General features: G+C 37.3%; 1 pseudogene; it reads left to right on the top strand.

Annotated features, from left to right (window-relative positions):
* The first annotated feature begins 18842 nt into the window (after positions 1-18842).
* On the top strand, positions 18843-27177 carry LOC116114212 (annotated as a pseudogene).
* The last annotated feature ends 258 nt before the right edge of the window (positions 27178-27435 follow it).

Here is a 27435-nt window from a genome sequence, read left to right as displayed (position 1 = left end):
TGCGAACACATATTTAAACGTAATTTCACTTAATTTTTCTAATAAATTAAATAAAGGCTACGACCTCAGCAAATTTAATTACACTATGAAATTACCAAAATACCCTTTCGCCTAAAAAGACGAAAACACCTTTCTTTCTTCCTGAGTCTTAAATTATCTTCTATGTATGTGACCCATAGGCTCCTCATCATACCAGCAGTGTATTGTATCATGATTAACACCAATTAATCGTCTCACTAATACATAGACCAAGATTGGCCCCTAGCAAGGCATCATGGCCACCCGATATATTCGGATTCAGCAAAGTAGCTACCTGTTAACGATATGGTTACCATACAAGTCGATCCTTTCATCATCCGTTATCTCGACGAGACGAAGGCATAGAAACAGTGTCAACCTTCGGTTACTCTCGATAGTATGTATTCAGTTTCTGGACCAATGACCTGTATTATAATCTGGATAGAGCAACAACTCAATCCCACTATGGCCACAGTTTTAGTGTCATTGCCATATATTGGATTGCGCCGTGAGATAACTTCTCCCATACCCAGGAGTGATGAATCCTCTGTTAATCCACCATAGTCTTGATACACTCCTCGATGCAGCCAATCACCACCATATTGACAACTCTGAAAAGAACTGCGGTAGGCTAGTGTCAAACTGCACCAATCGATGCACAAGGCGCTCTGGTGATCTCAAGTCTAAGGATCACATGCACCACCATTCGTTAGAAGATTTGTTTCCATAGACATTGGGGTTACCATCCATATGGAATCCTTTGGTGGGTCAATCCAGTGAACTTGCTGCGATGTATTCGCCTACAGCAAGCACCCATGTGTTGCACCAGGTTGTCACCAAACAACCTTGACAAATGAGACCAGTCACTGCCTTTTGACAGGATCGTTCAACACTATGATAGCCTTACCGTATTATTTGTCCCCTTACTTCAGAATAATACTGGGGCTATAGACGTTTCTAAAATGGCCACCATATGTGCTCATAGGGTTCTCACTATCAAGATTTGGATGTGATCATCTATACACTGATGTGATCATAATTCCGAAACAAAATCATATCCTGAGTTTTTCTTCGTTATTATGTTTTATCCATTAATAACATTCTTTCAATGTTCAAAACATCTATACACCGATGTATATATTTAATATTGACAGTTTATTTTTTTACAATATATATATACGATAATATACTTATTTAAATAAATAACCAATCTTACATATTAAATCCAATATGGGATTGGATCCAAGCAAAAACCTTTCTAGCAAATTTAATTGCTTCATAAGATTTACCAAAAATACCCCTTCATCAATAAATAACGAAAATGCCCCTCACACATTCTCTTCTTTAGTTTGCCTTTTATATGTGTGACCCAAAGGCTCTTCATCATGCTGGTAGTGTGTAATATCATGATCGACACCCAACCAATCATCTCGTTACATACAGACCAAGATTGGCCCCTAGTAAGGCAACAGGGCTACCAAACAGATTCGGATCCAATGTAAGTCGCTACCTGTCAACAGTATGGTTACCATGTAATCAAATCCTTTCATCATCTATTATCTCATAAAGGTTTGAAGCATAGAAGTAATTTCAGATTCAAGTATAAACCACTTTGACCTATTCAAGTTTGGTTATCAGACTAATCGACCAATCAAGCTTCAACTCGATTCCACTGTGGCCACAGATTCCAAGTTCCTCTCTCTCTCATCTTGTCTTTTAGGACACAATTCCTTAGAGAGATAAACACCATGTGTCATCGGAAGAAATCCCTTCTTGGATTCTTCCATACTGAATCTTTTCAGTACCTTGTCAATATATGCACTCTGACTTAGGCCAAGCAACCTACGTGATCTATCACGATAGATCATTATTCCAAGGATGTAAGCTGCCTCCCCTAAGTTCGTGTGCCGTCAAAGTCCGTAGATAAGACTCCATATGAACTACAGATTGGGCGAAAGCCCTACTTGTCTTATCTAAGGATTTGGGTTCACGAAGCTTATGTCAAGATTTGGGATTGCGAAGCTTATGTCAAGAAACCGACTTCGAACAAGCTGGGCCCAAAGTCCTGTACATGTATATTCATGGGGTATCCTGAAGAGACCAAAGGATACTATTTCTACCATCTAGAACAGTGCAAAATTTTTGTCGCTCGTATTGGTGTCTTTTTAGAAAAGGAATTTATTCCTTTTTTAGGAAGTACTAGTGGGAGAAAAGTAGAACTTGATGAAGTTCTAGTACCACAAGATACATTAGACAAAGGACGGGTAGATGTGCCACAAGAAATGGTTAAACATCGCGAGGAGGTTACTCTACAATTTATGGATCAAAGTGAACCACCTCAAGTAGCACAAGAGTTATGTAGATCTGGGAAAGTACGCCATGAGCCTGAGAGATACGGTTATCTCATGACTTAACATGGTGACGTACTAGTCTACCAACACGATGAGCCCAGAACCTAGGAAGACGCTATATCGGATCCAGATTCCGTTAAATAGCTTGAAGCCATGATATTTGAGATGGACTCCATGTACCAGAACCAAGTATGGTCTCTGGTGGAACCACTTGAAAGGGTAAAACCCATAGGATATAAATGGGTCTTCAAGAAGACGACTGACATGGATGGCAAGGTGCATACTTATAAGGCACGACTGGTTGCCAAAGCTTTCAAAGAAATTTATGGTATTGACTATGAAGAAACCTTTTCGTCAGTTGCCATGATTAAATCTATCCGGATTATACTTGCAATTGCTGCATATCATGACTATGAGATTTGGCAAATGGATGTCAAAACAGCTTTCCTGAACAAAAACCTTGAAGAGGATGTGTATATGACACAACTCGATGGTTTTGTTCTTGGTGGGCAAGCTGATAAGGTATGCAAGTTGCAAAGATCCATTTGTGGACTCAATCAAGCTTTAAAAAGCTGGAACATTCGTTTTGATGAAGCCGTAAAAGAATTCGGTTTTATCAAGAATGAAGATGAGCCTTGTGTTTACAAGAAAGTGAGTGGGAGCGCAGTGGCATTCCTAGTATTGTATGTCGATGACATACTTTTGATCGGGAATGGTATACAGAACTTACAGTCGGTAAAGACTTGGTTATCCAAGTGCTTCTCCATGAAAGACTTAGAGGAAGCAGCCTACATCCTTGGAACAAAGATCTATCGTGATAGATCACGTAGGTTGCTTGGCCTAAGTCAGAGTGCATATATTGACAAAGTACTGAAAAGATTCAGTATGGAAGAATCCAATAAGGGATTTCTTCCGATGTCACATGGTGTTTATCTCTTTAAGGAAATGTGTCCTAGAACACAAGATGAGAAAGATAGGATGAAGAGGATCCGATATGTATTAGCAATTGGGTCCATCATGTATGTCATGCTATGTACTCGGATTGATGTCTCATGTGCTTTGAGCACTTGTAGTAGACATCAATTGGATCCAGGTAAGCGTCACTGGATGGCTGTCAAGAACATTCTTAAGTACCTGAAGAGGACTAAGGATATGTTTTTGGTTTATGGAGGGGAAGATAAGCTCACTGTAAGAGGATACAATGATGCTAGTTTCCAAACAGACAAAGATGATTATCGATCATAATTAGGGATTGAGTATTTTGTCTCAATACAGCTGTAGTGAGCTGTAAGAGCTCAAATCGGTGTACTACAGTGAATTCTACAATTGATGCTAAGTATATCGCATTATTTAATGTAGCCGTGTAGGCTGTTTGGACCAAGAAGTTCATTACTGAACTTGATGTGGATCCAAGCATTGCTGATCCAGTATAGTTCTACTGCGATAACAATGGAGCCATTTTTCTGGCTGAGGAATCACAGTCTCACCAGTAATCCAATCATATACTTAGTTGATTCAATCTGATCTAAGAGATTGATCAGAAAATGAATGTGCAGATTTGCAAAATACCTACTAACCCATTATTGAAGTTTCTGTTGTAGCAGAAGCATGATGGGCACTTAGGTCATTCAATGTTGAGTGCATGAATGATTGGCTATAGTGCAAGTGGGCGATTGTTAGAGTGGGTGCCTTGGAGCCTCAATTATTGTAGAATTGACTCTTTGTAATAATGTTCATTGATCAATAAAAAGGCATTTTATTCTATATCGTGTAAACTATCATTGTATGTATTGATATATGTCCTTAGAATGGTAGAACCATGACGAGGGTATCAAGTGCATCAAATCTTGATAGTGAGAACCCTATGAGCACATATGGTGGCCATTATAGAAACGTTTGTAGCCCCAGTATTATTCTAAAGTAAGGGCACAGATAATACGGTAAGGCTATCATAGTGTTGAACGACCCTGTCGAAAGGCAGTGATTGATCGCATTTGACAAGGTTGTTTGGTGACAACCTAGTGCAACACATGGGTGCTTACTATAGGCAAGTTCACTGGACTGACCCACCAGAGGATTCCATATATGGATGATAACCCTAGTGTCTATGGAACAAATCCTCTAACGAATGGTGGTGCACGTGATCCTTAGACTTGAGATCATCGGAGCGCCTTGTGCAACGATTAGTGCAGTTTGACACTAGCCCAACGCAGTTCTATTCAGAGCTGTCAATATGGTAGTGATTGGCTACATCAAGGAGTGTGTCAAGACTATGGTGGATTGACAGAAGATTCATCACTCCCGGGTACAGGGGAAGTTATCTCACGGCGCAATTCAGTAAATGGCAATGACACTAAAACTTTGGCCATGGTGGGATTGAGTTGTTGCTCTATCCAGTTTATTATTTCAATCATTGATCTAGTAAATGAATACATACATATCGAGAGTAACTGAGGTTGACACTATTTATGTGCCTCAGTCTCGTTGAGATAACGGATGGTGAAAGGTTGAATTGTACGGTAACCATATCGTTGATAGGTAGCTGTTTCGCTGAATCCGAATCTATCAGGTGGCCATGATGCCTTGCTAGGGACCAATCTTGGTCTGTGTGTAGTGAGACGATTAATTGGTGTTAATCGCGATACTACACAGTATTGGTATGATAAAGAGCCTATGGGTCACACACATAGAAGATAATTTAAGAACCAGTTTACAAAAAGGGTGTTTTCGTCTTTTTAGGTGAAAGGGTATTTTGGTAATCTCATAGTGCAATTAATTTGCTAAGGTTGTAGCTTTTATTTAATTTGATATTAAAGTTAAATAAGTGAGATTATATTTAACTATGTGTTCGTATATATTTCAATGAATCAACGTTATTGTTACATGTTAATATATTATATATATATTAATTGAATTTAATTGAAATAATGATAATTAAAATTAAAATATCTAAATGGGGCTGTTTGGACATAGGGACTGTTTGGGTTGGTGCCCAAGCCTATTCCATGATGGAATAGGGCATTGTGTGCACTATATAAGTGCAACAGTTTGTGAATTAAAAGATAATTCATTCATTCACATTTAATTAAAAACTCCAGCCCCCTTTTCTCTCTTCTCACGCTAGATTCCTTTTGTCGAATCAAATATCACTTGATTCTTGTTCTTGGGTTTTAAGGCTAAAGAGGATCTAGCAAATCTCTCTTTAGTTCCTTGGGGTTATCTTAGTGTGGACGACCGCTGGTTCGATCCTACCCTGGGATCGGTAGCGAAACCCATTCAGAGACAAATTGGAGAAGCCTCCAAACGTGTGTATGAATCCTTAACTCTAAACTAATTTTTCTGCAGATTCTAATTTATTGTATAAACTGAAAATTTGTGCCTTGATCTTGGTTCTAAGGAGTGATCTATGTTATCTATTATTTTGTTTTCCGCTGCCATGACTTGATCGTTTCCTAACAGAATTTAGTATTGAGTTGGCACCAGGGACAACACCAATTTCTAAAGCCCCTTATCAAATGGCCCCAGCCGAGCTTTAGGAATTAAAGAAGCAGATTCAGGAACTCTTAGATAAGGGATCTATTCGACCCAGCCACTCTCCTTGGGGTGCTTCAATCCTATTTGTAAAGAAGAAAGATGGATCCCTACGGATGTGTATAGATTACAAAGAGTTGAATAAAGTGACAGTGAAGAGTAAGTACCCATTAGCCCGTATAGATGATTTATTTGATCAACTGAAAGGAGCAGCAGTGTTTTCAAAGATTGATTTGAGGTCAGGTTATCATCAAGTAAGAGTGGCAGAGCAAGATATTGCCAAGACTGCATTTCGGACAAAATATGGGCTTTATGAGTTTGTGGTGATGCCTTTTGGGTTAACCAATGCCCTAACCGTCTTTATGGATTTAATGAACTGAGTGTTCCACGATTATCTTGATCGATTTATAGTTGTATTTATTGATGACATTATGGTTTATTCTAAGACAAGAGAGGAGCATGAAAAACATTTGAGATTTGTGCTACAGCGATTAAGAAATTTTCTTAGTGTGAGTTTTGGCTGGATCAAGTTATTTTCCTAGGCTATACTGTCTCAAAGAAAGGTATATCAGTGGATCCTAGTAAGGTGAAAGCAATTCTCAAGTGGCAAAAGCCGAAGACAATAAAGGAGATTAGAAGTTTCTTAGGGCTAGCAGGCTATTACAGGGGGTTTGTAGCAGGATTTGCCCAGTTGGCTAAGCGACTTACAGCTCTTACCAAACAGAGAACTCCTTTCATATGGTCGGATGTCTGTGAAGCAAGTTTTCAAGAGTTGAAAAGAAGATTAACCACAGCTCTTATCCTAGTGTTACCAGAGGAGGGTGTAGACTATGATATTTATACAGATGCCTCACTTCAAGGACTTGGTGTAGTGCTGATGCAGTTGGGTAGGGTAACAGCTTATGCTTCTCGACAGTTGAAAGAGTATGAGACGAGATACCCTATGCATGATTTAGAGTTGGCCGTTGTAGTTTTTGCACTAAAAATATGGCGGCATTACTTGTATGGAGCAAAGAACAATATGTATACCGATCATAAGAGTTTGAAGTATTTCTTCACCCAGAGGGAGCTGAATATGAGACAAAGAAGATGGTTAGAGCTGGTAAAATATTATGATTGTGAGATTAAGTATCAGCTTGGAAAAGCTAACGTAGTAGCTGATGCCTTGAGTAGAAAAGCCTATTTGTCCCGACTCATAATGTAGAAAGAATTATTGGAAGAATTGTGTAGAGAACAGATTGAGGTGATACTAGGAAGGATTGCCAAGTTGGAAATTCAGCCTACTTGACTGGAAGAGATTAAAGAAAAGCAAGCTGTTAATGAGTGGTGTCAGAAAATAAGTCGACAAGTGTTGGAAGGCGAGATATTAGAATTTCACCTTTTAGATGGTGTCCTCCATTTTCGAAATCACATATGCATTCCTCAAGATGTTGAGTTAAAGAAGAAGATTTTTGAGGAGGCTCATAACACACCATATACTGCTCATCCTGGAGGAACCAAGATGTATCAAGATCTAAATAAGAGTTATTGGTGGCCAGGTTTGAATAAAGATATCAGAGATTATGTAGCTAAATGCATGATTTGTCAACAGGTTAAGGCAGAGCACTAGAGGCCATCGGGATTGCTTCACCCACTCAGCATTCCTGAATGGAAATGGGAAAATATATCAATGGATTTCATTACAGGCGTTCCAAGAGTTCAAAGAAGGTATAATGCAATTTGGGTAATAGCAGATAGATTAATCAAATCTACGTATTTCCTTCCAGTAAAGGATAGTACTACAGCAGATCAGTTGGCCTAAATTTATATCAGGCAGATAATTAGACTCCATGGGGTGCCCAAGACCATAGTATCAGATAGAGATTCCAGAGTTGTTTCAGTTTTCTGGACCAATTTATAGAGAAACTTGGGTACCAGGTTAGCATTTAGCACAGCATACCACCCTCAAACGGATGGCCAAACTAAGAGAACAAATTAGGTACTTGAGGACATGTTGAGAGCATGTTGTATGGATTATAAAATGACTTGGCATGAGATGTTACCCTTGGTGGAATTTGCTTATAATAATAGTTACCAGTCTACAATTAAAATGGCTCCTTATGAAGCTCTGTATGGTAGACGATATAGGTCTCCACTACATTGGGATGAAGTAGAAGAGAAAGATGCTCTAGAAATAGCTCTTGGGCCCAAGATAACTTAGAAAATGATAGAAGATATCAAGTTGATCAGAAATAGAATGAAACAAGCCCAAGACAGACAAAAGAGGTATGTGGATTTAAAGAGAAAAGAGGTAGAACTTGAAGTGGGTGATAAGGTGTTTATTAAAATTTCCCCTTACAAGCGAGTAATGCGTTTCGGCGAGAAAGGAAAGCTAGCTTCGAGATACATTGGTCCCTTTGAAGTGTTACACCAAGTGGGAATGGTAGCTTATAAATTGGCGCTACTACCAAATATGGATAAAGTGCATAATGTGTTCCATGTCTTCATGCTTTGAAGGTATGTTAGTGATCCCTCCCATATATTAAAAGTAGAAGAAGTGGACTTAGAAGAGAAACTTGTTTATGAGGAGGGTCCAGTACAGATATTGGATAGAAAATTTAAGGAGCTCTGAATCAAGAGTATTCCATTAGTGAAAGTCCTATGGAGGAATCATAAAATAAAAGAAGCTACATGGGAAGTAGAACAAGATATGTGGAGCCGTTATCTCGAATTGTTCGTTTGAATTTTGGGGACGAAATTCTTATTTGGGGGGGGAGGGGGGGGGGGGGGGGGTAACGTCCCCATCAAGGTACGTAGCTTTAGTTATGCCCTAAACCCTTAGTAAATTTTGTTAAAGTTATCTTGGACAAGTGTCAAGGAAATTCCTTAAAATGTTTTAGGGGTAAAATGGTCTTTTCACTCATAATTAGTTGAAAAAGTGGGGAGTGAAAAGAAGTAGAATAACATGGAGAAGTTAATAAAAATGAGGGCATTTTTGTAATTGACTATGGACATAAATGGAATTTTTAGAAAGTGCAAGGGTAAAATGGGAAAAACTATATATTATTATGTAATAAGAGTTGAAAAAGAGAAACCCTAGCCACTCTACCCATAGTTCACGCCACCTTCACCCTAAATTCTCTCAAATTTCTTCACTCTATTTTCAAGGAAATTCATAGGATTTTAGTTCAATTTTGATAGATTTTCAATCCTAAGCATCCAAAGGTAAGATTCTTGCACCAAGATGTGAGATTAAATTTTAAAGTTTTGAATTCTTATGGTTTATGTGCTTAGGGTTTAAGAGAAAAAGGAATTCTACCAAAGAGAGATTATAGTGTTGGAGTTGCTCAAATTCAAGGTAAGTAAATCCAACTTTAGCTTTGATTGGATAAATACTTGTGTAGAGAAATTTTTATATATAGTATGTATGTTTGGATGATGAGAATTATGGATTGAAAATCGAGGTTGTTTGATATGTGAATTTCATAGCCATGAGATTGAAAATCGAGGTGTTTGATATGTGAATTTCATGGCCATGAGAAGTAATTTATTATATGTGATGAGAAGTAATTTATTAGTATGTGATGAGAATTGGTTTATTGGTATGTGATGAGAATTGGTTTATTGGTATGTGATGAGAATTGGTTTATTGGTATGTGATGAGAAGTGATGTATTTGTATGTGTTGAGTTGATGGGATTTTGGATGAAAAATGAAAGAATGGATGTGGAAAGGTGGAGGATGAAATTAAACTAGGTAGATTATTGGCTTTAGGGAGTTGTTTGCTCCAATTTTGGTGACTTGAGAGATATGTGGAAGTGTAACCAATTTTAGGATTTGTATGTGCATCTAAGGTGTTTGATGAAATTTCAAAGTGAAGTACATATATGAGTATGTTAAGTTGTTATCTTGTTATGGAAATGTTGTTGGTAGAGAATATTAGTTCCATAATGATATCTTAATATGCTATAATGCATTCATACATTTGAGCATTTGCAAGAATAGCAAAGAAATGAGCATATTAACATGCACATATACATGTATGAGAACATTAAAGAATAAAGAGAAAGAAAGAAAAGCAATTAAATGTAGAATTATTGTTTTAAGAAATATAATTAAAGAAAAATTCAAATCTGAAACTTTACTTGAAGAAATATAAAAAGATGAGAGAAGAGAAGGTTGTTGCAATGGGGAGCCCGTGAGTGACAGAGAAGAATAACTGATGGGAATGCAAAATGTCATATTTAACCCCCTTAATGTTTAGTCCTTTATACGTATTTTTTTCCTAATTGCACTCATTATTACTTTATTTTGGTTTAGGAAGCAAATGGAGGTGTTAATTGAAAAACGGAATTAATTAGGGGAATTCGGACAGTTTCGCCACTGCTTCGTATTCTGGGCATAATTCTCTCATCCGAGCTCCGATTGAGATGATTCAAAATGTTGTGAAACGCTAAGAAAGATATCTACAACTTTCATGTTTCTAGTTTTTAGAGATACTGGCTGAATAAAGGTTGTAATCAACTTGAAGTTGACGCACCTGCATTGCCGACGTCCTGGAGCGTTCTGACTTGTCATGCAAGTCAGTCTATTATTGCACGTTTCGAAGACATACTTGCTGCACGAAAATTACAGCTGGAAACACCACTTTCCTATTTTATTAGGACTCTTTTTTATTTTATTTCCAATTAATCAGATTAGGATAAATGTTATTTTAGGATAGGAGAATATCTTTTTTAGGAGATTGAGTGGGATTCGAATTCTAAAAAAACTGGATTTTTGCAAAGGGATCAGATTAGGGGGTTTTTGGGAAGGAGACCACGCCTCTCTCTCTGTTCTTCTCTGGAATTTTCTTTCTTTTTTGGGAGTTTTTGTTTATGGCCATGAGTGGCTGATTTTTGTAACTTGGTCGAAGGAAACGGAGACCTTGGAATCAACCAACTGTGAGATCTAATCTATTTTATTTTAATGTTCAATTTTCGTGTTTGAGTATTGAATGTTATTCTGTGCATATCTTCATGATTGATGCATTTAATTACTAGGAGGCCTACTAGTGTTTTATTTGTTGCAATCTACTGCTGAGTTTGATATCAAATCCGTAATTGTTTGATCCCTCTAACTTGTGAAGCAATTAGGGTTAATAATTTGCTGCGTCAGGAATTAGTAATCTTAAGAAGAACATTCAACTAAATTAAATACAACCGCTTGTGTTTGTGTTGTTTAGCTTCATCGATTTCTCTAATTCTTAAGGCTGCCACTAGATTAAATCTTGAGCGCTTGTCTAGGGTTGTTTAGTGGTAAGATTAATTAAGATCGCTTGTTTCCTAATTAATTACAATTAAGGAGAGATAGGAAAATAGTTCCAACGGTGAATATTCATGTATGAATTGATTTAATTTTGCATCAATGATCAGTTGTAAGATTCCGATGGTGGATGTTGACGGAGACCAAGTTTCGTTATATTAATTGATTTCGATTTGAATTGTTTTTGTTTTGATTTTTGCTAAGATAGTTTTCTATTTTACTCAAAACCCCCCAGCCTTATTCACATCATAAAAAATTCGGCTAGACACTCTTCGTGGGATCGACCCTTGCTTACTCTATTTACAGTTCAGTAGTTAGGTTAGGAAGGTTTTTAATCTTGGTTGCCTACGATAGCACACCAATAACCTCGCATGCACGCCGCCTTTAGTGAGCGGCCTCAGAATAAGAAAGAAGAATTTGTACAGTCCATAAGAAGTGCATGTGGATGAGGACTGTACCCAACAAAAAATTTGAGAATACACTCACACGGCCAGGGTTCCGAACCCATGCCTCAACCGAGTCCGATCGGCAAAGAAAGAAAGAAAAGAAAGAATAGAATAGAATAGAAAAGAATTCGGTTTTATCAAGAACGAAGATGAGAAGTAATTTATTAGTATGTGATGAGAAGTAACTTATTAGTATGTGATGAGAATTGATTTATTAGTATGTGATGAGAATTGATTTATTGGTATGTGATGAGAAGTGATGTATTTGTATGTGTTGAGTTGATGTGATTTTTGATGAAAAATGAAAGAATGGATGTAGAAAGGTGGAGAATGACATTCGGCCAGGGTAGTTGTTGGCCTTAGGGAGTTTTTACTCCAATTTTGGTGGCTTGAGAAATATGTGGAAGTGTCACCAATTTAGGGTTTGTATGTGCATGTAAGGTGTTTGATGAAATTTCAAAGAAAGTGCATATATATGAGTATGTTAGATTAATACTTTGTTATGGAAATGTTGTTGGTAGAGAATACTAGTTCCATAATGATATTTTTATATGCCATAATGCATTCTTACATTCTTACATTTGCATTTAGAAAGAATAGCAAAGAATGAGCATATTCACATGTACATATACATGTATGAGAACGTTAAAGAATAAAGAGAAAGAAAGAAAATAAATTAATTGTTGAATCATTATCTAAAGAACATAAGTAAAGAATACCTCAAATCTGAAATTTTATTTACAGAATATAAAAAGAGAAGAGAAGAGAAGGTTGTTGCGATGGGGAACCCGTGAGTGACAGAGAAGAAGAATATCCCCACAGACACGCTGCCTTTAGTGAGCGGCCTAATAGTAAGATAGAAGAATCTATACAGTCTGCAAGAAGTGCATGTGGAAGAGGACTATACACAAGAAAGAATTTGAGAATACACTCACACGGCCAGGGTTCCGAATCCATGCCTCTACCGAGTCCGATCGACAAAGAAAGAATAGAAAAGAAAAGAAAGAAAAGAAAAGAAAAGAAAAGAAAAGAAAGAAAAGAAAAGAAAAGAAAGAAAAGAAAAGAAAAGAAAGAAAAGAAAAGAAAAGAAAAGAAAGAATGGAAAAGAGAAGAAAAAAAGAATAGAAAAGCAAGAAAGAATAGGAAATAAGAGAAATAGAAAAGAGAGAATTGAAACAGAAGAAGAAAAAACAGAAAAAAGAAAGAAAACAGAAAACAAAATGCATTGCATAGAAAACAGAAAACAAAATGCATTGCATAGAAAAAGTTTATGCATTTGTGCATATGCATCATGCCATTTCTACTACCCCGAGTTAGTTTCCTTATTTGTGCTTACATATCGATAAGTGAGAAACTAGAATCTTAGAAAGAGTAGAGAAGAATTGAGAAGTTTGGTGTAAGGAAAGAAAATCCAGGATCTGAGTAACGGAGAAAGAATAGAAGTATTGTGGCTTTACTTACTGAGCAATTACTGCTCACTCCATTGATTTCACTGTTTTTGTAGGTAATAGATGAGATGCGGTCGAGAGGAACGTCAAGTAGCGGAGGAGAATGGCACCATTGTCCGAGATTACTTTGTACTTATTTTTGTGACTTTATTACTTGATGTAGAGATTTGTATATAAAGTTAAATTTATTTTGGGCCCACTATTATATTCTTATATATATATATTGTATAACATGTTAGTGAGTTTTACTTATATTTTTCCAAAGAACTACTAGCTAGCCAGAATATTACACTGGTGCAACGCATGGGTGCTTGCTAGAGGCAAGTTCACTAGACAAACTCACCAGAGGATTCCATATGGATGGTAACCCTAGTGTCTATGGAATAAATCCTCTAACGGATGTTGGTGCATGTGATCCTTAGACTTGAGATCACTAGAGCGCCTTGTGCGCCAATTGGTGTAGTTTGACACTAGCCCAACATAGTTCTATTAAGAGCTATCAATACGGTAGTGATTGGCTACATTGAGAAGTGTATAGAGACTATGGTGGATCGACAAAGGATTCATCACTCCTAGGTACAGGAGAAGTTATCTCACTAGGTAATTTAGTAAATGACAATGACACTAAATCTGTGGCCACAGTGGGATTGAGTTGATGCTCAATCCAATTTAATATTCTAGTCATTGGTCCAGTAATTAAATACAAACATGTCAAGGATATCTGAGGTTGACACTATTTCTGTACCTCAGTCTCAATGAGATAACAGTTGATGAAAGGATTTGATTGCACGGTAACCATACCATTGACAGGCTGCGGTTTCACTAAATCTGAATCTATCGGGTGGCCATGATGCCTTGCTAGGGGCCAATCTTGGTCTGTGTGTAGTGAGACGATTAATTGGTGTTAATTGCGATACTACTCATTGTCGATATGATAAGAAGCCTACAGGTCACACACTTAGAAGATAACTTAAGAATCAATTTGTGAGAAGGGTATTTTTGTCTTTTAGGAGAAAGGGTATTTTGGTAATTTCACAATACAATTAATTTTGCTGAGGTTGTTGCCTTTATTTAATTTTAATATTAGAATTAAATCAGTGATATTATATTTAAATATATCTCTATATATATTTAAATGAGTTGTTATTATTAATTAAATGTTAATATATTATTATATATTAATTGATTTTAATTATAATAATAATTAATTAATTAAAAAACCATAAAGGGTGTGTTTGTTGCAAGGGTGAACTAAGGTTGGAGCCCATGGCTATTCCTAAGTGGAATAGGGTTTTAATTGTTGCACTATATAAGTGCAACTTAAAATTAAAACACAATAGAATTATTCATTCAATTGAAACCCTGGCCACCCTATCTTTCTCTCTCTCTCAAGAAGAAAACTTTTCTTGTTCTTCTTTCTTGATTCTTGAAGCCCTTGATTGTTTTAGCAAAATAATCAAGGGTTCTGCGGATTATCTTCGTGTGGACTTCCGTGAGTGTGATCCTACTTTGGATCGATTGGCGAAAAATCACGTGAACAGTAGATGACAAACAGTAATCTTGAACAGTGTTCCTATCCAAAATCAGAGATATTCAAAGGAGCCTCCAAACATACGTAAGTATTCTAATCCTTGAATGGATTTACTTTATATTGATTTTTGTTTATAAACATGTAAACGATATAATCTATACTCAGATCTAGGTAAAGAAAGGTAATTGATTTACCGATTGAATTTTTATTTTCTGTTGCGTATGGTAGATCAATTACTTGCAGGTCCCCATATGTCTAGGTGAATGACGACAAAAAGATGTGTAGTAGTGGAGGTGCTATCTGGGAAAGAGTTATGGGACTGTTTGGCAAGTGGGTAAATTGGACACTGTGGGTGAGGAATAGATCCACTATGACCTAATCATTGATGAAAAAGAAATGAATTTTTATTAATGTTTGTATTACACTAAGAAGTTTTATTTGTAATACAAGAAGATGACTATAAAAGATCCCTAGCATTGGTCCAATAGTATAGACCATGGAGAACTTTACCCAAGCCCATTATTGTCCCAATCGAAGGGTCCTGAAATTCACATTTAGTGGGGAGAAATTTCAAAAAACAACTGTTATCAATGCAAAGTTTTGAGACAAAGATAAGGTTAAAATTGAAAACAGGGACATATACAACATTTTTAAAGACTAGGTATTCATTAAGGTGGACTGTGCCTATGTGATTAGCTGAGGAAATGTTTCCATTAGGCATTCAGACAGAAGTGGTTGATTTAATGGGAATATGCCTAGGGGAAAAATATTTTGGATTGCAAATAATGTGGTCACTAGCTCCTGAATCAATTATCCACACATCATTTTTAATAGAGTTGAGACAGAATGATGTACCTGCATAGGATGTCGAATTTGCTTGAGGAACTTGATTCAAAATCTGAAGGATGTGATTGTACTGTTCTGTGCTGATCATAGGTGTGGAATTCTGACCCCCGGTAGTGGTAGTTTGAAAAATTGACGGTTGTCCAGTTTTATCCTTGGAGGTCGTGTTAGGATACCCATGTAATTTCCAACACTTGTCCCAAGTATGATTTTTGTGTTTGCAATATTCACAATACAATTTTCCCTTACCTAATTTGGAGGAACCAAGCCCATAAGATCAAGGCCCATTTTGCCCATAAATGTCAGGCCTATTCTGCCCTGTTAGCCCATTCCCATTAGTGTGTGATATGGCGTTGTGTGGGCTGTTAGATGATTGCAAGCTAGTGATCAGTTGTGGATCGTCGGATTTGATGGACTCATCTTAGCTGTTGGATCTCCCATATAAAAGCTCACCTTTTGTGTCAAGTGGCATAAACCTTAGCCTCTCTCCAGTTCCAATTTTCCCACCTTTTGTAGAGACAAAGGCGGCTGGTTCATGGCGAGAATTCTCCAGCGTGACCAAGCACTAGCTTTCATCCTGAGCTGCAAGCTGGAAGGTGCAGCAAAAGCTCAGTGGCCAAGAAGTGGCTAAGACTTGTGTATGAAAAGGTAAAAAATTGTCATTTAAACCAAGAAGAAACCAAGAGAGTCGTTCCTGATCTTTGATGCACTAGAACTGCAGCAGTGTTTCCAGTAGCCCATTCAAAGATTCCTCAACAACATCGAGCTCATTCCAGACTACCGAGAGCTTATTGAAGTAAACGGTAACAGTTGAGTTTTGTTGTTTAATATCTACAAGTTATTGCCGGAAGGTAAAGAGCCTAGCAACATCTAATTTCCCATACATTTCTTTTATATTTGACCACATCTCGGCGACATTTTCTGTAGGTGGGAGACCAGCAACCACATTGGGTGATAAACAATTGCTAATCCAAGTGCAAACTAGCACGTTGGAATGGTTCCAATGGCAGATGAGATGTGGTTCAGTGGGTGTGGGAACATTGCTGTCGAGAAACCCTTCTTTGTCTTTTGCTATCGTCGCTCGCCAGAACTCTCGTGCCCAGGTGACATAGTTTTCTAAGCCGGTGAGCATTTGTTTGACGATAATGAGTTCTGGGGCATCAAACACTAGTGTGTATAACACATCGCTGGGTTCCAGTCAATGATCAGTGGCTGGGATGAATTGGAAGGTGTAAGGGTGAGATTGACTCGGATTCTGACCTAAGAAAACAAATGGGTATAGATTTGGACCCGTTTGTTGATTTGGATGGGTTTACCTGGATTGTAACCCAGGAAACCAAATAGGTATGTGTTTGGATTTGGACATGTTTTTTGGTTGAGGCTTTGTTTCGTTGAGGGCTAGGTCAGGCCTGATGAGGTTGAGGTTTGGTAAGTTTGGGCTGGATTTTCTGTGGGTTAATTTTGATCTTTTGGTTGTGGGCTGGTCAAGCCTAGTTCAAACTCTAGAGTGGTCATTTGTGGCAGTGTTTGGTTATTCTAATGAGATGTTTTGTGATTGCAAGAAACGAGAAAGAAGTGGAAGTTGACTTACAAAAGATGCTCTGATACCATGTTAGAGTTTGAGCTAGCAAGAGAGGCAGAGAGGATCAGCGAGAGAGATAATTGAGACTGTCAGAGTAGGCTAAGAGAAGAAGAGAAATTTTGTGTATATTGTACTGTCATTCTGTACACTACTGTATTTATACAAGAAAAGAATAAGCAATAAGGAAATACAAGATTGTGTCATAATGTTGTAATCACAGTAAATTAGGAAATAATCAAAAGGGGAATATTTGATATAATGATCAAATATTGGCATTCCATATTTCATCATAAACTTTGTGACCTATTTGGTGATCTTATCCGAACTCTGAATTAGTTTTGAAACTAACTAGATCGCTATAGTCATTTTGCTTCGACCACATGCAATTTTATGAGCTTTTGTACAATCAGTAAGTTAGTAGTATTAACTTTTATGTTGAGCCATCAAGTATGTGTAAGCAATAGTATGTTGGAAAGCAAGGTTTACTTATCAACTTTGCATTAGTAAATCAGTTACTTGAGAGAATGCTGTAAGGTTTCATGAAATTTTTTCCTATAGATGTTATTTGCAAGTGGATAAATGATTAGAAATAGTGATATGCCATGAGTCTTGCAAGCTGCAATGAATACTTTTACTATGTATAGCCTTCAAATTTTGTGCTGTGGTAAAGTGGTTTTGCATTCAGTTGTTGAAATATTCAAGGACATTCTTCATTATAAAATTGTGGAAATGAAACTAATTCTGAAGAAATATTTATTCTGTTTACGATGGGGTCTGCAAATTCTCAGATTTGTGCGTATCTTTTCAACTTAATTGATATGTGGACTACATTATTTATTTATTTATTTATATTTTGCAGTTGTTTTGGTCAAAATCTTAAAGCAAGTACCTTTCTCTTGGAAAATATCTATGTGATTTCTGTAATCATCTATTCCACGCTGCTATTTGTGTTTTCAATCGAAAATATACAGGTTGGTAATTTCTATATAAGAATGATGCTTCTTGTGAAATAGACATATCTACAATCCGAGAGTGAAAAACCAAAGGATATCATCAACAAAATGAAGATGGAAGAACGCTTAGAAAAGGTGAAGAAAGTGAGTACCTTTCTTTGTAGCCTCCTTCAACTCCAAATATTTACTCCATTATTCTCATAAAACACAAACATTTAGAAAATCTTGCAAACTATAGACAAACATATAGTTGAGTAATTGTTAATAATGATTGTTATAGACTTGTCTGATATACATATACTTAGATGAAATATTGAGAATCAATACATTTGTTATTTTTCAACCTGGAACAAACTTTCGTTGTAATTCATCATAAAAGAAAGGATGAATTATTGTATCCCCAAATCTTGACACAATCAGGGATGAAAATTTTTGTCCTTAATTCACCACACCATTAGGGATGAAAATTTTCATTCCCAATTCACCAAATAGACAAGGACGAACACATTTGTCCCCAATTATTGACTCAATCAGGGATGAAGTTTTTCCTCCCCAATTTTGCTTTTTTTTTTTTTTTTTTTTTTGAACGAAGCAACATTACTAAGGACAAATAGTTTTTCTTTTGTGGACAAAAAAATTCGTCACAAAATAAATAATCTTTGATGATGAAACCGTATTTCGTCCCCAATGACGTGGCTTTGGGGATGATTTGTTTTCTCGTGGGCATTACTCTTTCGTAACACGGCTTTGGGGATGATTTGATCTGTCATATTGCATTACTTTTTATGAAAAAATTTTCATTTTCTGTGATGAAAAGTTTCATCCCCTTTTTTTTTTTAAATTGGAAGCATTGAGATTTTTTAATGAGATGTCCGAGAAAGGGTGTGAGCCTAATGTGCATACTCACACGGTGTTGATTGATTGTTTGTGTAAAGAGAATAAGCTTGATGATGCGAGGAGTTTGCTGAATGGGATGTTGGAGACTGGGTTGGTTCCAAGTGTGGTGTCATATAATGCAATGATTAATTGATATTGTAAGGAAGGATTGATTGAGGCTGCATTCGATATTTTGGGTTTAATGGAGTCAAATAAGATCAGTCCAAATGCTAGGACCTTCAATGAGTTGATTTGTGGGTTCTGTAAAAAGAAAGATGTACACAAGGCAATGGCACTACTTAATAAAATGTTTGAGCGCAAGTTGTCGCCAAGCTTGATTACCTATAATTTGTTAATTCATGGACAGTGTAGAGCGGGTCATTTTGATATTGCTTATAGGTTGTTTGTTTTGATGAATGAGTGTGGTCTAGTTCCTGATCAGTGGACTTATAGTGTTTTCATAGACACTCTTTGTAAAAGAGGGAGTATGGAAGAAGCTCATATAATGTTTGAGTCTCTCAAAGAGAAAGGCATAAAGGCAAATGAAGTGATATATAACACTTTGATCAACAGGTACTGTAAGACTGGGAAAATAGAAAATGCGCATTCTTTGCTCAAGAGAATGCTTATTGATGACTGTTTTCCAAATTCGTACGCTTATGATTCCTTGATACATGGGTTATACAAAGAGAAGAATGTGAAGGAAGCATTTTCATTGGTACAAAATATGGTGAAGATAGGAGTGCATCTCGTAGTTTTTACCTACACAATTCTCATTCAAGAAGTATTGAAGGATAGAGACTTTGACCATGCTCATAGGCTTTTAGACCATGCTTGTCTCTGGATATAAACCTGACGTATTCACATATACTGCATTTATTCAGGCATATTGCAACACAGGGAAATTAAACGAGGCTGAGGACTTAATGGTCAAAATGGATGAAGAAGGAATTACGCCAAATTTGGTAACTTATACTTTACTGATTCGTGCATATGCCAATTTAGGACTGGTGTATTCTGCATTTGAGGTTCTCAAGTGCATGTTTAATGCTGGTTGCGAGCCTTCTCATCATACATATGCCTTTTTGATTAAACATCTCTCAAAGGAAAAGTGGATGAAGAAAAACAGTGGTGTAATGGGACTTTATTTGGTTTCAAATTGTTGGTTCAGTTGGGAAGATGATCAGAGTAAAAATGAGAGATTGCAATGGAAAGAGATGACAAGAATTGAGAGTTTTTCTCTCTACATTTTCATTCATTGAACAGAGACAAATATACAAGAAGATATCACTGTTTTACCTACTGCAATACATTAAATTATTACATTTGAATTTTAACAAAAAAACATACACCAAATCAAGTCTTAATCTCAACTAAACATTTCATAAAAATTTAACTTGATTGGCCTAATATCTGCTCCACAACCACTATAGCCTAACAAAACAAAAATAGAAACTTTGGCTCCAAAAAACAATTTAAACCTTCAGCCGGATTTTGTCCCATTTCCAGCAGATTATCACTAACTTCATCACTCCTCCTTGATAAACTTGCTGGAAACAAGAAGTCCAAGTCTCAAACTCTCAAACTTGGTTTTAGGTAGACCCTTGGTCATAATATCCGCAATTTGTTCTTCACCCCTGTAGTGGACTAATTTCACTTCAGCATTACTTTCTGCTTCTCTCACCACATGGAATTTAATTTTGATGTGTTTTCTTTTGCTGTGTAAGATTGGATTCTTTGCCATTGCAACAGCTGACTGATTGTCACAATATATCACAGTTGGTTCTTCTTGAATTTGCCTCAAATCCCGCATAATCTTCCTTAGCCATATAGCCTGGTTTACTGCGGTAGCAGCAGAAATGTATTCTACTTCTGCCGTGGACTGAGCAGTGGTTTCTTGCTTCTTGGAATGCCAACATATGGCTCCTGAATTTAAGAAGAAAATAAAACCTGATGTACTCCTCATATCATCAATGCATCCAGCCCAATCACTATCTGAGTACCCAATAAGTTGAAGGTTTTTCAGTCTTCTTGAACCATATTCCAAGCTCAGCACTTCCCTTGACATACCTCAGCACCCTCTTGGCTGCCTTGAGATGGATTTCACTCGGGCTGGTCATGAATCTAGAGAGAACACTAGTTACAAACATCAAATCTGGTCTGGTGGCAGTCAAATACAGTAGGCAACCAATCATACTTCTGTACATTTTCTCATCAACTTTCTTAGCCCCATCATCCTTGCTCAGCTTCAAATTTACAACCAATGGAGTGTCCACTGGTTTGCATCTGTCCATGTCAAACTTATGCAGAATTTCATTGGCAAACCTCCTTTAATTAACAAATATGCCATTGTGACTTTGGTGGATCTCCATTCCAAGAAAATAGGACATCTCCCCAAGGTTAGTCATCTCAAACTCATTGTGCATGGCCATTTTAAACTCCTCAAGTTGAATTGAGCTACTTCCCATGATGAGTAAGTCATCAAGATACAATGACACTATAGTGAATTCACTTTCTAGCCTTCTCACATATAGTGTGTGTTCATTAGCACTCCTTGCATATCCCAAGCTGATCAAATACTCATTAATTTTGCTATACCTAGCTCTAGGTGCTTGTTTCAAGCCATATAGGGCATTTCTCAGCAAATAGACCTTATGCTCTTGCCCTTCCGCTTCATAGCCCTCTGGTTGATCCACATAGATTTCCTCATTGAGCCAACCATTTAGGAAGGCTGATTTGACATCCAGTTGATAGATTCTCCACTCAAATTGGGCTGCCAAGGCAAGGAGAAGCCTAATTGTATCATGCCTAGCCACGGGTGCAAAGGTATCCGAGAAGTCCACTCCAAATTGTTGAGCAAACCCCTTGATGACTAATCTTTCTTTATGTTTGTACACTGATCCATCAGGCCTCAGCTTCTTTTTATAAATCCATTTCACTCGGATTACTCTTCTTGTTATTGGTCTGTCAACCAATTCCCATGTGCCATTCTTTTCAATCATTTTTATCTCCTCCTCCATTGCATTCCTCCAGACCTTTGACTCAACAGCCTCCTTGAAATTTGCAGGGTCAAGCAAGGCTGCATTGCATCTTTCTTAAACCTCTGCTAGAGACCTTGTACCCTTGACTGGAAAATCATCATCTAAATCTGCCTGTTGTTGTGTTTGCAATCTACTCTCTTGTATCATATTCAGCTTCATTTTTCTTCCAATTCCAGATTCCTCTTTCATCTGCTTTCGCATCTCTAGTGATGTGAATTTTCCTGGTTGTTGGAACATAAACTCTATAGGCCTTGGACTGTTGACTGTACTATAAAGATCCTTGTCATAGCCTTCTCATCTAGCTTGCTTCTCTTAGTTACTGGAATGAGTGCATAGCACACACTCCCAAAGATTTTTAGATTTCTAATCGAAGGCTTTACTCCATACCAAGCCTCATAGGGTGTTTGATTAGTTAAGGCCTTAGTAGGGAGTCTATTAAGCAAATAGACCCCTGTGTTTACAGCTTCTACCCAAAAGGATTTGGGCAACTTCTTCTCAGCAACTATGCACCTGGCCATCTCCATGACAATCCTATTCTTCCTTTCACTAACTCTATTTTGTTGTGGAGTACATGGACTGCTAAACTGGTGCACAATTCCATCTTGCCTATAGATTTTCTCAAATTTAGTAGAGGTATACTCACTCTTATTGTCACTTCTGACAGTTTTAATGCTTAGACCAATTTGTTTTTCAACCTGTAGTTTAAACCTTTCAAACACCATTGCAACTTCACTCTTTTATTTCAAAAAGTAAACCCAGCACATCCGGGGGTAGTCATCAATGAAAAGGATAAAATATTTGCTTCCATTTAGTGATGGTGTTTGCATAGGTCCACACACATCCGTGTAGATAAGTTGGAGCTTTTCAGCAGCTCTCCAGGCTTTGTTTGCAGGGAATGGCAGTCTACTCATCTTGCCAAGTTGATAGGTAGCACATATAGATTTGGTTTCTACAATTTCAGGCAGATTATAGATCAACTATTTGGTTTGAATTTCCCTAAGGCTATGATAATTGAAGTGGCCTAATCTTTTGTGCCACAATTCTGACTCATCCACATCAACAACATATGCTTCTAATTCTGGTTTTTTCAGCCTAATAGGGAAGCTTTTTCCCATCATTCTAACTGTTAGAGTAGATGCCCTAGAGCCAATCAATTATTGTAGAATTGACTTGTTATAATAATGTTCATCAATCAATAAAAGGCGTTTTATACTATATCACATAAATCATCATTGTATGTATTGATATATGTTCTTAGAATGGTAGAAGCATGTCGAGGATATCAAGTATTTCAAATCTTGATAGTGAGAACCCTATGAACACAGATGGTGGCCATTCTAGAAACGTCTGTAGCCTCAGCATTATTCTAAAGTAAGGGCACAGATAATACAGTAAGGCTATCATAGTGTTGAACAACCCTGTCAAAAAGCAGTGACTGATCTCACTTGTCAAGGTTGTTTGGTGACAACCTGGTGTAACATATAGGTTCTTGTTGTAGGCAAGTTCACTAGACTAACCCACCAGAGGATTCCATATGGATGGTAACCCTAGTGTCTATGGAGAAAATCCTCTCACGAATGGTGGTGCATGTGATCCTTAGACTTGAGATCACCGGAGCACCTTGTGCACCGATTGGTGTAGTTTGACACTAGCCTAACGCAGTTCTATTCAAAGCTGTCAATACGGTGGTGATTGGCTGCATCAAGGAGTGTATCAAGACTATGGTGGATAGACAGGGGATTCATCACTCCCGGGTATGGGAGCAGTTATCTCATGGCGCAATTCAGTTAATGGCTATGACACTAAAACTGTGGCCACAATGGGATTGAGTTGTTGCTCTATCCAGTTTATAATACAGGTCATTGGTCCAGTAACTGAATACAAATATATCGAGAGTAACTGAGGTTGACACTATTTCTATGCCTCGGTCTACACTATTTCTATGCCTCGGTCTCATTAAGATAACGGATGATGAAAGGGTCGTATTATACGGTAACCATATCATTGACAGGTAGCTACTTTGCTGAATCTGAATCTATCGAGTGGCCATGATGCCTTGCTAGAGGCCAGTCTTGGTCTGTGTTTAGTGAGACGATTAATTGGTGTTAATCGCGATAATACACACTGCCGGTAAGATGAGGAGCCTATGGGTCACACACATAGAAGATAATTTAAGAGCCGGAAAGAAAGAAGGGCGTTTTCTTCTTTTTAGGCGAAAGGGTATTTTGGTAATTTCACAGTGCAATTAAATTTGCTGAGGTCGTAGCCTTTATTTAATTTGTTAGAAAAATTAAATAAGCGAGATTACGTTTAAATATGTGTTCGCATATATTTAAATAAATTATCATTATTGTTAAATGTTAATATATTAAATATATATTAATTGATTTTAATTGAGATAATGGTAAACAAAATTAAAATATCTAAATTGAAGTGTTTGGAAACAAGGGGTGTTTGAGTTGGAGCCCAAGCCTATTCCATAGGGGAATAGGGCAATTAAACTTGCACTATAAAAGAAAAGCTTTAATTGACAGAGAGTAAGTTTTTGCATTATGTCATTTCACTCAATGAAAGAAAACTTTCCAGCCCCGAAACACTCTCCCACGCCAGATTGCTTTTTGCTTAGAATCAAAGTATTCTTTGATTTTTCTTTCTTGTTTTTAAGGCTAAAGAGGATCTAGCAAATCCCTCTTTAGTTCCTTATGATTATCTTCGTGTGGACTACGTTGATTCAATCCTACACTTGGGTCGGTAGCAAAATACGCTCAGAGACAAAGTTGGAGGAGCCTCCAAACGTGGGTATGGTTTCTAAACCTTTAAACTGATTTTCTATAGATTCGATTATAATGTATAGAATGTAATTTTTGTACCCTGATCTTGGTTCTATGGAACGATCTGTGTTGTTAAATATTTTTTGTTTTCTGCTACGTAACTATATCGTTTCCTAACACTAACCCTCATTAACTCATTGTCTTTACTGTCCAGGATTGTGCAAAAATGATCCTGGAAGTGCAGGGCATACCTCTTTTCTATCATTTGTCCAACACTCAACAAGTTATGGCTTATATTAGGCACATACAAAACATTTGGGATAAGTTTGATACCTGAATTTGTTTGCACAACAATATCACCTTTCCCTTTGACAACCACAAACTCCCCATTTCCAACTTTAAACTTGTCTAAATTCACAAAGTCCTCCAGGTTTGCTGTCATATGATTGGTACACCCACTGTCTATTAGCCAATCATCATTGTGAGCTTGAACTACACAGTATGAAGCCACAAATTATTGCTCAGAATCTGAGTTTGGATGCTGGTCTTCAACGATTTGTGCTTGCTGTGTTGACTGATTTGGTTTGTTTTTGCACACCTTCTCAATGTGACTATATTGTTTGCATGCTCTACATTGGATGTTAGGCTTGAACCAGCACCTTTTTTCAGCATGCCCCTTCTTCTTGTAGTAAGCACACGGTGGAAACTCTCTCATCCCACTTGGTTTGCTCCACTGGTTGGCCATCCTCTCCTTTCCTTTCTTTTCTCTTGCAAACCTCTTGCTTCCACCCTGACCTGGTTTGCTCTTGAATCCTGCCACCATAGCACCCTCACTTGAGTCCTCTTGCATCAACAATCTCCTTTGCTCTTGAGCTTGCAAGGCATACACTAAATCGGTGAGAGTGATTTGTGTCAAGTCCTTAGAATCCTCAAGTGAGGATATCTTAGATTCAAACCTTTCAGGTAGACTAACTAGGACCTTTTCCACTATCCTTTTATCTGTCATCTCTTCTCCAATTAATCTGATTTTATTCACCACATCCATCAACCTATCCACATATTCCTTTATTGATTCTGACTCCTGCATTTTCAACATTTCAAACTCCCTCCTTAAGTTCAACACCTGCATGTTCTTGGTTGTATCATTGCCATCAAACTCGTCTTTGAGTTTATCCCATGCTTCCTTGGCTGACTCATATGCCATGATTCTTGTAAACACCTGTTCAGTCACTACTGCATGGATATAAGACAAAGCTCTAGGTGATTTGGTGGCTTCTTCATCGTGCAACCTGATCTGGGTCAAAGTGGGGTTTGGCCCCAACACTGGTGGTTGTTTATCCTCTTCAACATACTACCATAAACCTTGTCCCCTCAGGAAGGTTTTAATTTTGACAGCCCAAATGTGATATTGATCACCATTGAAGGTTGGAGGAGTAAGGGAGGTTGTGTGTTGTGCCATTGAGTCAGGCTAAGTGGAGCTAGATAGGTGGTTTCGCCATAATAGAGGTTGAGAAAGTGAGTAAGAAGAGATGAGTTTATCAGTCCCTTAAGATCAATGATGCTCTGACACCAATTGTTGGTTCAACTGGGAAGATGATCAGAGTAAAAATGAGAGATTGCAATGGAAAGAGACAGTAAGAATAGAGAGTTTTTCTCTCTACATTTTCATTCATTGAATAGAGACAAATATACAAGAAGATATCACTGTTTTACCTACTACAATACATTAAAATATTACATTTGAATTTTAACAAAAAACATACACCAAATCAAGTCTTAATCTCAACTAAACATGTCATAAAAACTTAACTTGATTGGCCTAATATCTGCTCCACAACCATTGCAGCCTAACAAAAACAAAAACAGAAACTTTGGCTCCAAAAAACAATTTAAACCTTCAGCCGAATTTTGTCCCATTTCCAGTAGGTTATCACAAACTTCATCACAAATGTCACGTATGTTGAAGTTGTTGATATGTGGAAGATGATGGAATTTGACACTGTAGTGGAGCTTTGTGAGACAATGCTCAAATATGGATGTGCACCTAACGTTAACACATGGAAAGCTCATCATAAGACTTTGCAAAGTAGGGCGCTTGGTTGTAGCCTATAGGTTATTGGATTATATGAGAGAAAGATGAATACCTCCCAATGAAGATATCTATAATTCTCGACTGCTGTGGATTGGGAATGTACGAGGAAGCTATGAGACTGGTGGATGCTATGATCGAACATGGTCACTTACCACATTTGGAGTCCTATAAGCTATTTCTTTGTGGGCTATATGATGAAGGGAACATAGAGAAGGCAAAAGCAGTTTTTCATAACTTGCTTGATTATGGATATAATAATGACGAAGTTGCTTGGAAAATTCTCATTGAAGGCTTACTTAAGAAGGGCTTTGGTAATGGATGTTCAAAATTGCTAAGCATCATGGGAAAGAAGGGTTGCCAGGTTCATCCTCAAACATATTCAATGTTAATTGAGGGACTTGATGGAATATAAGATGGCAATTTGAGATATTGTTTCTATTTCAACTCTCATTGTCTATTGGGAAAGGTTTTTGCCTGTCGTTTTGTGTGGATGGTGTGGCTAATTGCACATAAAAGTATACCAGATCATTTTGAAAGACAATCTCTACGAGGGGGCAATCGCTCTATGTGAATCATGAACACTTGAAGATTTTGAAAGTTGATTATACAAGTGACACCATGCAAACTATGCAAATTGTAGCCACATCCAGAGGCAAGTGACAGCATCTCA

Source organism: Pistacia vera, unplaced genomic scaffold (genome assembly GCF_008641045.1).
Source record: "Pistacia vera cultivar Batoury unplaced genomic scaffold, PisVer_v2 Contig703, whole genome shotgun sequence".
Lineage (NCBI taxonomy): Eukaryota > Viridiplantae > Streptophyta > Magnoliopsida > Sapindales > Anacardiaceae > Pistacia > Pistacia vera.
Note: the sequence above shows the minus strand (reverse complement) of the source record. Positions and strands in the feature narration are given on the sequence as shown.